The sequence below is a fragment of the Mus pahari genome, chromosome 3, assembly GCF_900095145.1.
Source record: "Mus pahari chromosome 3, PAHARI_EIJ_v1.1, whole genome shotgun sequence".
Taxonomy (NCBI): domain Eukaryota; kingdom Metazoa; phylum Chordata; class Mammalia; order Rodentia; family Muridae; genus Mus; species Mus pahari.
In genome coordinates, this window is record NC_034592.1 from 75,965,419 (window position 1) to 75,978,011 (window position 12,593).

Here is a 12,593-nt window from a genome sequence, read left to right on the forward strand (position 1 = left end):
AAAAATGCCATGTGGTTTTTGTTTTTGTTTTCTCCACTTGGAATTTGTTCTAATTTTCTTTTTCTTGCTGTGATAAGCACTATAACCAAAAGTGACTTGGGGAGGAAAGGGGTCATTTGGCTTATAAGTTCCAATCATAATCCATCATGAAAGGAAGTCAGGTCAGGAGCAGAAGCAGAAGCAGAAACTTGGATGCAGGAGGCCATAGAGACATGCTGCTCCTGGCTTGCTCTCCACAGCTCTCTCAGCTTGTTGTTTTATATATATACAACCCAAGACCATCTGCTCTCAAGTGGCACTGCCCAAGGTGGGCTGGGGCCTCTCACATCAAGAAAGTCAAGAAAATGCCCCTATAGGCTTGCCTACAGACCAGTCTTACAGAGGCATTTCCTCAGTTGAAGTTCCATTTCTCAAATGACTGTAACTTATGCCAACTTGACTAAAAACTAAGCAACACAGCATCCAAGGTACCACAGCATCCAAGGTACCACAGCATCCAAGGTACCACAACATCCAAGGTACACTACTTTGAGCTTAGCGTGGTGAATACTTGTGATCCCAGCACTCTAGAAGCTGAGACAGGAGGTCACAAGCTCAAGACCAGCCTAGACTACAGATCAAACTCTATATTGGGATGTGTGTGCAAGACTTTTGAAGAGCTACCAGATATCTGACAACTCAGAGTCTGCCATGGCCACCAGCTGTAGTTATGTTGCCACAAAATTTTGTCAAAGACATCCTCATTCATTTCCTGAAGCTGTAACAGTACAGGAGATTGGGTAGTTGATGAATAAAGGAATCTCATGTTGAGGGCACCGGTCTTGAGAGAAGATCTGATGCAGTTTAGGCTGGCCTTGAGGTCACTTCTTTGGAGTGAGGATGGCCTTGAATTTCTGGTCCTCGTGCCTCCCTCCACCTTGGGACTTCTGAGTTTACAGACTTGAGCCACTGTGCCCAGCAGAAATTTTCTTATGATTAAAGAGTCTACAAAATCCCAAGGTAAAACAGCCACATTTAATGAGGAGCTAGCTCTTCACTGGGGGCAACATTCAGTCCCAAGGCAATAAAAACCTTCACATCACTGAAGAGAACGGGGGTGCCTGGGAAATCTTGATTTTCTCACAAAAGCTCACCCTTGTTCATCAATTCATTCATCTACAAACCCACCCACCCTCCTGACCCAATCACCCATCAGAGTCACCCCTTCAGATACCACTAACACTGCCACACTGGAACTAAGTTTACAACACATAAGACTTGGTGGGAAAATGCCACACCAAAGTGTTCCTCTCTACAGAAATAGAGATGCTAACTTCCAAGCTGTTCTCACACGAATTCTGACTTCATTATCTAGAATAGCAGAGATGTTTCCAGGTCAGAGACTTGACACCTTCCTCCCCAGATGCCTTTTAAGCTGCAAAGCCTACTTAGTCCTTTAACGTATGAAGACGGAGCTAAGTATGGTGGTGAGGGCCTGTAAGCCATCCTAGCACGTGGGATGTGAAGGCAGGAAGATCAGGAGTTGAAGTCCAGCCTCAGCTATTTAGTGAGTTCAAGGCCTCCTAGGTTGCATGATATCTTATTTAAAAAAAAAATTGTGTGTAGACTCAATTTAGTTGTACTAACCAAATTTGACTAGTGACTTTTTTTTTTTTTTTTTTTTTTTTTTTTTCAAGACAGGGTTTCTCTGTGTAGACCAGGCTGGCCTTGAACTCAGAAATCCACCTGCCTCTGCCTCCCAAGTGCTGGGATTAAAGGCGTGCGCCACCACTGCCCAGCTTGACTAGTGACATTTTTGTCCGTTTCTTTTTTCTCTCTTTTCTTTTTAAAAAGATTTATTTATTTATTTATTTATTTATTTAAAAACACTGTAGCTGTACAGATGGTTGTGAGCCTTCATGTAGTTGTTGGGAATTGAATTTTTTTTTTAAAGATTTATTTATTTTATGTGAGTACACTAGCTGTCTTCAGATACACCAGAAGAGGGCATCAGATCCCATTACAGATGGTTGTGAGCCACCATGTGGTTGCTGGGATTTGAACTCAGTACCTTTGTAAGAGCAGTCAGTGCTCTTAACCACTGAGCCATCTCGCCAGCCCCCCCTTTTGGTTTGTTTGTTTGTTTGTTTGTTTGGTTGGTTGGTTGGTTAGTTTTTGGTTTTTGGTTTTTACAGACAGGGTCTCTCATTCTATAGCCCTGGCTGTCCTGGAACTTGCTCTGTAGACCAGACTGGCCTCAAATTCAGAGTTCTGCCTGCTTCTGCCTCCCAAGTGCTGGAATCAAAGATGTGTGCCGCCACCACCCAGGCCTCTCTCCATTTCTTAGTTAATGCTTGCCACAATCCAACATCTTTATATTCTTTTCTTCACCTAAAAAACTGCCTCAGCAAGTATTTAAAAACCTAGGATCTATTTTCTGTGGTAAGTGCGTTCCACCTAAGCTCTGTGAAGTTGTCATGTCTTCTCTACAAACCAGACTTTCATGTGAAGTCAGATCCAGAAAGGCATGTGTATGTTAGTTGACAATGCCACAATGGCAAAGTCAGGGACCCCTCCACATCCAGATTAATGAGCATGTAATGAAGGTCATAAAAAAACAAAACAAAACAAAACAAACAAACAAACAAAAAAGAAACAAAACCTGACAACTGGATTAGGAGAGGGACATAAGAGAACCATGAACTGCAGGCCAACCTGAGCTACATATGGAATCCAGGCCAGCCTCGATGACAAGACTTGTCAGAGAGAGAGACAGGGTGGGGTTGCCTAGGAATTCAGAAAAAGGACTAAGCGATGGCTCAGTGGTTAGAGTACAAGTCTGCGTTCTGGGGACAATCGCCCAAGGAAGTGTGCCCAAAGATGCCATGGAGCTGAGGTCCACATGGCTGTGAGCTACCTGTGCTGGGAATCAAACCTGGGTCCTCTGAAAGAGCAGCCAGTGCTCTTAACCACTGAGCCATCTCTCCAACTCCCCCAAACCATTTTTATGATGAAAATTATGTGTCAAATTCCCTTCTGGCTTTGTGAACAAACTCTACATAAGACATTAATGAATTTCATTCATGTCCAGACTTAGGTTTCATCCCCAAGACATTTTATTACATATGTACAAAAAGTCTAAGATCCTAAAATATACATAATAGAAAACACTTCTGGCCCTGAGCCTTTCAGATAAAAGATGTTGAACTCGTGACATTCCCTAAAAATTCCAGTTCGCTTTTGACATGTCTCTGTCAGTGTTCTATTGCTGGGAAGAGACACCACAACCATGGCAAATCTTATAAATGAAAGCATTTAACTGGGGCTGGCTTACAGTTCAGAGGTTCAGTCCATTATCTTCATGGCAGGGAGCATGGCAGCATGCAGGCTGACATGGTGCTGGAGAGGAACTAAATCCACAGCAGGGGGCAAAAGCCCATAGGCCTGGCTTGGGCTTCTGAAACTGCAAAGCCCAACCCCAGTGATGCACTGCCTCCAACAACAATGCTACATCTACTCCAAAAAGGCCATATCTTCTAATGTCACTCCCTAAGCATTCAAATACACGAGCCTATGAGGGCCACCATGCCAGCCTACCCAAGATGGGTTTTTCCCACTAATTGTGTCAGTTGAAAGAATGCTGGAGAGATGGCTCAGCGGTTGAGAGCACTGACTGCTCTTCCGAAGGTCCTGAGTTCAATTCCCAGCAACCACATGGTGGCTCACACCCATACATAATTAGATCCGGTACCCTCTTCTGGAGTGTCTGAAGACAGCTACAGTGTACTTACATATAATAAATAATCTTTATTAAAAAAAAAAAAGAATGCATGGAGCCATGACTGACTTCAAAACTGTGCTAAGTACAACAGCACATAACCACTGTCTCTGGCCCTGTGCTTAGGTAGCAAACATAGACTAGCATACACAAGCCAGCCAGACATCTTACACTGTGGTTCAAGCATTCCCAGCTCGGAGTCCAGAACACCTAGATCTGATGCCCTCTTCTGGTATGTGAAGACAGCTACAGTGTACTCATATAAATAAATAAATCTTGAAAAGAGAGAGAGAGCGATCATAGTCACATTCCCATCCCATCATGTGTGCAAATGCACTCTCACACACAGCCACATAGACAGACAGACAGAATAAATGCACAGCAAGTAAAGGCCCAGAGCAATTGGGCAGCTCCCCATCCCAGCCTGGAGGGTTTGGTTTATTTTTGTTTTATTTTGGTTTGTTTGTTTGTTTGTTTGTTGGAGACAGGATCTCATTATATACTTCTGTGGCTTGAAACTCACACATGGACTAAGCTGGCCTTGAACTCAGAGAGAGCCCCAGTGGAGGCTGTGGCCAGGGGTACATTGCCGTGACCAGCATCTAACCTATTCTTTTGAGGAAGGGCTTCTCCTTGAATATGAGGCTCACATTTTCTCTGCTAGCCCTATCAAAAGTCATCTCTCCACCCTTCGCTGGTCTGGAATTGCAGGTGTGTACAGAATACCTGACTTGTTGCCTGTCCTGGGATCTGAACTCTGGTCCTTATGATCTCAAAGCAAGCACTCAACAGTGAAGCCATCTCTCTATCCCACCCTTGAACTTCTGACCCTCCTGCCTCTTCTGCTGGGATTATAGGCGTGTATCACCAAGCAGAATTTATCTGATGTTAGAGATTGAGTTTAGGTCTCATGCACACTAGGTGAAGGATACCTACTCAACTGTTCAAGTTTTCATTACTGTTCTATTGCTAGGAAGAGAGAGTTTCAGAGGGTTAGTCAATGACCATCCTGGCAGGCAGCATGGCAGCAGGCAGGCAGGCTGTAGTTGAAAGCTTTCATTGTATCCACAAGCTGAAGGAGAAAGAAATGAAGACTGGGTCTGGTGTGGGATTTTGAAACCCCACAGCCCACCTCTGGTGACACACATCCTCCAACAAAGGTGTATCTCCTATTCTTTCATTAACCTCTCCATCAAACATTCAAATATATGAGCCTGTGGAGGCCACTCTCATTCGAACCACCACATCAACTAAGGTATATCTCCTGCCCTCTTTGAGGTTTGGTTCTGGGCTAATATCCACTTATGCCAGCAAGATCTTGCTGAAAGGACACTGATATAGCTATCTCTGTGAGGCTATGCCAATGCCTGGCAAATACAGAAGTGGATGCCCACAGTCATCTATAGGATAGAACACAGAGACCCCAATGGAGGAGCTAGAGAAAGTACCCAAGGAACTAAAGGGATCTGCAACCCTATAGGTGAAACAACAATATGAACTAATCAGTACCCCCAGAGCTCGTGTCTCTAGCTGCATATATAACAGAAGATGGCCTAGTCAGCCATCGTTGGGAAGAGATGCCCCTTGGTCTTGCAAACTTTATATGCCCCATACAGGGGAATGCCAGGGCCAAGAAGTGGGAGTGGGTGGGTGGGGGAGCAGGGTGGGGAGAGGGTATAGGGGACATTCGGGATAGCATTTAAAATGTAAATGAAGAAAATATCTAATAAAATAAGTTAAAAAAATAAAATAAAGTGAAGTTACTCCAGGGGCTGGAGAGATGACTCAGTGATTAAGAACACAGAAGATTGTGGCTCAATTCCCTGCACCTATATGGTAGCTCACAACTAGCTGTAACTTCAGCTCTTTGGGATCTGTACACATGTATATACATACATACATGCATACACACATGCAAACCACACAGACACAAAATGAAAATAAAAATAAATCTTTCAAGTGAAGGAACTGCAGGTGGAACTTTGCTGAGTTGGTCTCCGTGAAACCTCACTCATTTGATCTCTGCTCTTTGCTGTCAGTCATATATTGCACAACTGTGCTACGGAAAGTGTCCTTCTGCACCCCGGGCCAGCAAAGGTTTCCCTGGGTCAGTCTTTTCAGTCCTTGGTGTAGCCAGGTCTCTTTGGTTGCTCTGAGTATATATACACCCAACTGGGTTTGGCATAACCTATTTCACTTCATGACCACCCCGAGCTGTCTATCCCTAGAGCATTGTATCCGTCAGTCAGAGGTCACCTCAGTAAGCCCTTACAAGCCCTAGTCACTCCCCTTTCTGCTCCATCCCGCCTGAACTCCATGGCCTTGCCGTCAATCATCCTCTTGCCAGCACTTCAGCATCCTCGCTCTCTGTCTTCCTACCACCTCCATCTGGTAGTTCCCCAACTTTGGCTCGGCCATCCATCCCAGCCATCTGTCTTCTCTGTGCCTGTCCTATCCTGCCAAGATAGCTGCAGGAACACATGCCTTCGGGGGACTAGGGCCACCACGGATGCATTGCTTGCTGCTCTGAAACATACCCTCTGCTTCGGGTGCTCCAGCGCCCTCAGCTTTGACATCTCCCACTTTGCTTCAAGCCCCCTACCCCCTATAGGACACCATCTTCCTCAGCAGTGCTGGGTGGCCAGAGTAGGAGGAAGATGCAGACAAATTCTAAACTTTCTTTGTTAAGTTTGTGTTTCATGATGGTGAAATGATTGAGACACATTTTAGCCAGGTGTGGTGGCTCACACCTTTAGTCCCAGCACTTGGGAGGCAGAAGCAGTTATACTTCTGAGTTCAAGGCCAACCTGGTCTACAGAGGGCGTTCCAGGACAGCCAGTGTTACACAGAAAAACCTGTCTCGAATAAAACAGAACAAAAAAGTATTTTACTTTATTAAATTATATGACTAGCTTATTATTACATCACTGAGCAAGTAAATAGATGAGTTGATGAAAAGACCAGGATTTTTACTCTGTAAGTAAAAAAAAATGTATGGGGGGGGCGAAAAACCACACTTTGAGAATGTGTTAGAATTGAAAGTACCAGTGACCTGATTTCTCTGCCTTCATCTCTCAGTACCTACGGGTGATTGATTTAGAAACCCCTGTGAATGGCAGAATCCAAATGTGCTTAAGTCCTGTAGTGGGGAAATGGCTCAATAAAGTGCTTATCATTAAAGCATGAGTGAAGTAGAAACTGAAGGGTTCTTTGGAGAGTCAGTTGTGTCGGAAGGTGTTTGGCTAAGGCAAACACATGAAGGAGTGTTTTCCTGAAGTGGACACAGGTGAAAGACTAAGGCAGACTCATGAAGGAAGGTTTCACTGAAGCAGACACAGGAGAGAGGATGTTCTGCTATAGCAAACACGTGAAAGGACACGTGATGAAGGATTCTTTGCTAATAACACATACGCCTTACATTGCGTAGTTGAGCTCCACTTGCCGGGACTTCTTGGACTCGGGCTGATTGGATGCATGAGCTTAGGCAAGGCACGTGGAGGACACGTGAGGCTTGGAGGTTATAATAGGATTTGACAGAGTGATGGAGACAGAACTTGGCTTGCTGGTACAGCTAGCTGTGCAACATTTGTGGGTCTTGAGTCTTCGCTTCCCTGAGAGGCAGAGCAAAGAATTTCTCCAGGTATCTCTCTGGGTCCCTCCTGCTGACTCAATCTGGGGCTGAGGCTGTCTGTCTCTGCTAGGTCGTGTCATGACCGTTGCTAATCCAACTCTCCCAAACTGGACTGCTGGTGAATCCATGAAGTGTTTGTGAATGGATCAAGCTGCTGCTGGTGACTTGTGAACTGAACTGCTGGTTTCCAGACAACACAGATGGGAGTTGTTCCAAAGAACCTTTCTAGACAGGTTCACTTCCCTGCACCTCCACCTCCACCCCCACCCCTGTCTCCTTTCTTTCCCACTACCTCTGGAGGGTGTTAGGCTAAAAGGGAAGTTAAAGCATTTAGGAACAATTGTTAAAAATAGGATTTGAAAAGACTAAAGTTACACATGAGCACTTGGGTCAGATGTTCTGCCCTCACGTAAGAACCAGATGACATGGTGCACATCTGTAACCTCCATGCTGAGGGGTCCAGAGACAGTCTAGCTGAATAAATGAGCTCCAGGTACAGTGAGAGAACCTGTCTCAAAAACCTAAAATAGTGAGTAGTGAGTGACTGAGGAAGATATCCAGTGTTGACCTCTGGCCTTCACATACATTTGCATGTGTACTTGTACATATATGGGAATACCCACACAAATACATACTCCACCCACACATAATATTGTAGGCTGGGGTATAGCTCAAACCAGAGCATGTGTTTAGAATGTGGCTTGCCCTGTGTTCAAATCCCAATGTACAAAACAAAAACCAAACACATGTGACCACGTAAGGGGCTGAAGAGATACCTCAGTGGTGAAGAACACTTGATGCTCTTACAGAGGACTGGGATTTAGTTCCCAGCACCTACAATGGGCAGTTCACAAATGCCTGTATCCAGTTCCAGAGGATCTGACACCTTCTGGTCTCAGACAAACTCACTTTTTAAAAGTCCAAGTAAGGAGCTGGAGAGATGGCTCAGCAGTTAAGAGCACTGGCTGCTCCTCCAGAGGTCCTGAGTTCAATCCCTAGCTATGACACAACATTCTGTAATAGGATCTCATGACCTCTTCTTATGTGCATGAAGACAGCATACTTATATCCATAAAATAATAAATCTTTAAAAAATTAAGCAAAACAAGACCAAGTAATACAGTACGGTGCTTGCTTATAACCCCCGCACTGTACACTTTAGTCCCCTATAAATGACTGATAACATGTGATGCAAGGGAGTGACATGGAAACTGTATTATCCTATAGTATTCAGGGAATAATGATTCTAAGAAGTCTGTGCATGTTTAGCGCAGATACAACCTTTCCTGATCTTTTTCTAGGACAGGGGATTGAATTTAGGGCTTTACATTTAGCAGGCATGCAGTCTACCTCTGAGCAATATTCACAGATACTTTTTTGGAAGTTTGTTCTTAAAAGAACTGGTTGAGTGCCAGCAAAATGGCTCAGTGGTTAGGGCATATTGAAGTCTGACAAACAAGTTCTATCCCCAGGTAGTATAAAAGAACAACTCCTGAAAGATCTCCTCTATGCCCTACCTCATAAATAAACAGATAGATGATAGATAGATAGATAGATAGATAGATAATAGAAAGATAATAGATAGATAGATAATAGATAATAGATAGATAGACAGATAGATAGACAGATAGATAGATAATAGATAGATAGATGATAGATAGATAATAGATAGAGATGATAGATAGATGATAGATAGATAATAGATAGATAATAGATAGATAGATAATAGATAGAGATGATAGATAGATAGATAATAGATAGATAGATAATAGATAGAGATAGATAGATAGATGATAGATAATAGATATGATAGATAGATAGATAATAGATAGATAGATAATAGATAGAGATAGATAGATAGATAGATAGATAGATAGATAGATAGATAGATGATAGATAGATAATAGATAGAGATGATAGATGATAGATAACAGATAGATGATTGATAGACAGATAGAGAGATAGATGATAGATAGATAGATGATAGATAGACAGACAGACATAGGTTTCAGTTCCTATTTCAGGGTTCTCACAGACCTGCTTGCAGTTTAAATAAGACACATAGTTTATATAGTTTAAAGCGGTTGACCTTATACTGAGGCAATCTCTCAGCTAGCTCATGTAAACTTAACCTACCTCATCTCCCCACGTGGGTCTCACTACCTGCTGACAGTTCTATTCTCTGTCTGTTCTGCTTTTTCATGTCTCTCTCCACCGCCCTGTCCAGAAGGCCTAACCCCATAGTTCCTGTCCCAGGTCTGCCCTTTGTCGTACAATAATTTAACTTTATTATACAACAACCATATGTCAGACTGAACTACTCAACACCGAGTCAACGTCTGATCCATCTCTTAGGATTGCCTGACCTTCATCTTTTGGGCGGATGAGGAAAGACAAGCATTTGGATATAGAAAATGGGTGAAAGGTCACAAAAATGACAATACCAAAATCCTGCCAGCACTTAGCTATCTGCCAGTACCAAATTAACAACTGAAAATACAGGGACACATCTTCAAACAATGTAAAGGAAGGTCACTCCAATATCTCTCCCTTTCAGTCCAGGAAATGGCTTTTATCTCTAACAGCAATAAAATGTATACAGTAAGAACAATTCTGAGAACTATCAGGTAAGAATTACACTCACAGTGTCTCGTCCATTTGTATTTAGCAACCTTGGAGAAAGTACTCCACTGGGTATCCTATCTTGGTGACACCAAAATTCTGTACCTAAATCACTTTCTTATCACCATTTAAGTTTACTATCCTCTAACATCTAAGAAAGGATATGGGGGAGGTTGGTAACATGTATTTACCAACCTGAAAACATCTTTTTAGACCCTCAAACAATTTCTTAGATCTTAAACAATGTAAGCTTTTACGTTTTTAATCTTTATAAACTTTATACCTCTTTCGTGAATTTTCTTTTTTTTTTAAATTTGATTATAAGAAAAATAGGAGACTGTAACTCTCTAGTCTCAATCTCATCAAAGACCCGAGGATAAATCTTACCCAAGTAAACAGGAAATACAGGGCAAGCAGCTTCTACATCTTTAAAATGACAGAGACTTTCTGCTTCCTCGACAGTTACCCAAGCTTCCTCTGTTAATGGGGCATCCATCTTTGGCTGCCAGGCCCAGATTTAACAGACTTTTCTGTGAAGCAGAAATTTTGAAGGATTCTCCTGTCCTGTCACAGCAAAGTGGGGCAATCAACGTCCCTGTGTACTGCACGTCCCCAGTTTGGACAGTGTGCTGTCAGCAGGCGAGGTACAGGGCAGTTTACAGCCCAGTGTTCAGCTTTGCCACATCTGAAGCAAGCGCCAGGTGGAGAGTCTTCTGTGCCCATCATCTTCTTTGGGGGAGATTAGGGGTGCTGCCAGGAACTGATGTGTATCTCTGTATGAAAGGCCTTTTGTTATTGAAATATCTCAAATGCCATATTCTGCAGATCTCTGCCGTGCTTGAGGACCACCTATCTATCTAAAGTAATCTAAATAGAACAACATTGCTTGTTTCTAGCTGTTTTTCTTTCAGCATAACTTTGAAAACAAATACAGGAGGCTGAATAACTATTTCTGTAATTAACTAAACTAGTACCTAACACGACTACAAATTTAAATATCTATGGGTGACTGATTTCTAACTTGCATTTCTTAATTACTCTTAACAGTTTACAACAGTAACTGTCGTAAAACGAGGACTATACATCAAATTTTTAAATGAGCTGCATATGCATATATACCTTAAGTAAGAGTTGAATCATAGATACAGTATGTTGTAACAACTATAACCGTAAATTTCTATCATCATATGAAAATCCATACTAATCTAAAGTATTTGAGACTTGCTGCCTTCTTTAGTCTAAAGAGAGATTCAATGATCAACCTTTTGTTCCTTATACCACTTTATCCCCTGCCCCCTTTCACCCCAACACTAGATAGAAAGAAAGTGAGAGAGGAGAAAGAGGTGATCCCCGAATCTAACCTTTCAACAACACCCTGTAACTAACCCACCCCCCAAAATGACAACAAACATCCATAACCCACCAGATTCACCCCACCTCTCAGGACTGAGGGTGACATGGTCTCTAAATTGCTTCCTGCTGTCTGAGGTTAACAACATCTTTTGGGGACCCTAATAAAATTGGGATATTGGCCAAGTCCTGGGAGCACTGGCTGTTTAACTCGGTGTCCAGACTCTATGGGATCATCTGGTACTAGGATGGTGCAGAGCTTAAATGAAGTTCTGGCTGGAGCAGTCTGTGAGGCTGGACCAGCTGAGGCCGTCCTGGCTGCAATCATGAGGGAAACTGCAGCGGAGGCGATCCGTGAGGCTGGGTCACCAGGGGCTGGTTGCTCTGTCTTCATTGGTGTCTGGTCTTTTTCTCTAAGAACACACAAACTTTTAAGGTAGCACGTTGTAGGGACATTTCTGCTTTAACACATGTATGGAGTGTGCAGTGTGCACAAATCAGCAGGATTTTCTGCTCTGTGTCTGAGCTGGAGAAAGTCATCTGTCAATCTTTATAAGTCTGTTTGGGCTGCAAAACCAATCGCTGTGATAAATCTCTAACCACACCATAAGAAAGGACGGCATGTAATGTCTGTCCCGAGGATCAGGGAACCTAGAAGGTTCACTGACTTCTGCAGAGACATCCATGTCTCCGCAGCCTCCTGAGCTGCTCCCGTGTAGGAGCTCAGCAGTTGTGTCACCTGTCTGTTCTGGGTCTCTTCTTCCATGTCAGCAGCCAAGATTTTCAGGAGGTCTCCTGTGATCAAACCTGACTTTATTCACTTTGAGGGACTGCACAGCCTTTTGCTTCCTCTAGAAATAAAAACACACCCTCTTCCCCAACACAACACATTTCTTGACTATCATTCTGACATTAACTCATCCTTAAACTCTACAGGCTGATTGAATTCATCAGTCCTTTCTAAAGTTCAGCGTCTTTTAGCAGATGTGTTCACTGTCTCACTGACAATAAAAAAAAAAATTTTAAGTTAATAAAGCATTACGTAATCTCTCTCTGGGAGACCTCATCTCTCCCTTCTGTTTTATGTGCATTTCCTTTAAAGTGAGGTTAGATCTTTCCACAACTCTTGACCTGAAGAGTTGTAAAGTATGCCTGTAACATATTTTTTTGGTTTGGTTTGGTTGGTTTGGTTTTTGGGGTTTTTTTTGTTTTTTGGGTTTTTTTTTTGTTTGT